This window comes from Arvicanthis niloticus, chromosome X, assembly GCF_011762505.2.
Source record: "Arvicanthis niloticus isolate mArvNil1 chromosome X, mArvNil1.pat.X, whole genome shotgun sequence".
In the NCBI taxonomy this organism is placed as follows: domain Eukaryota; kingdom Metazoa; phylum Chordata; class Mammalia; order Rodentia; family Muridae; genus Arvicanthis; species Arvicanthis niloticus.
Window position 1 is genome coordinate 1,731,196 of NC_047679.1, and position 235 is coordinate 1,731,430.

Genomic DNA, 235 nt, shown 5'->3' on the forward strand with positions numbered 1-235 from the left:
CCACTTTTTGATATATACAATTTCTTATATATATGGATATATATATAAGACACACATATATACACACAAACAATATTTTCTGATTTCATAATACATACATTCTCTTCCCCATACCCTCTTTTATCTTTCTTTCATTCCAGCCATAGCTACCAGTATCTCATATTCATGACTTTTGGATTTATTCTGTGACCCATTCAGTTTAACCCGATCCATCTGTGTGACCACTGGATTGGAA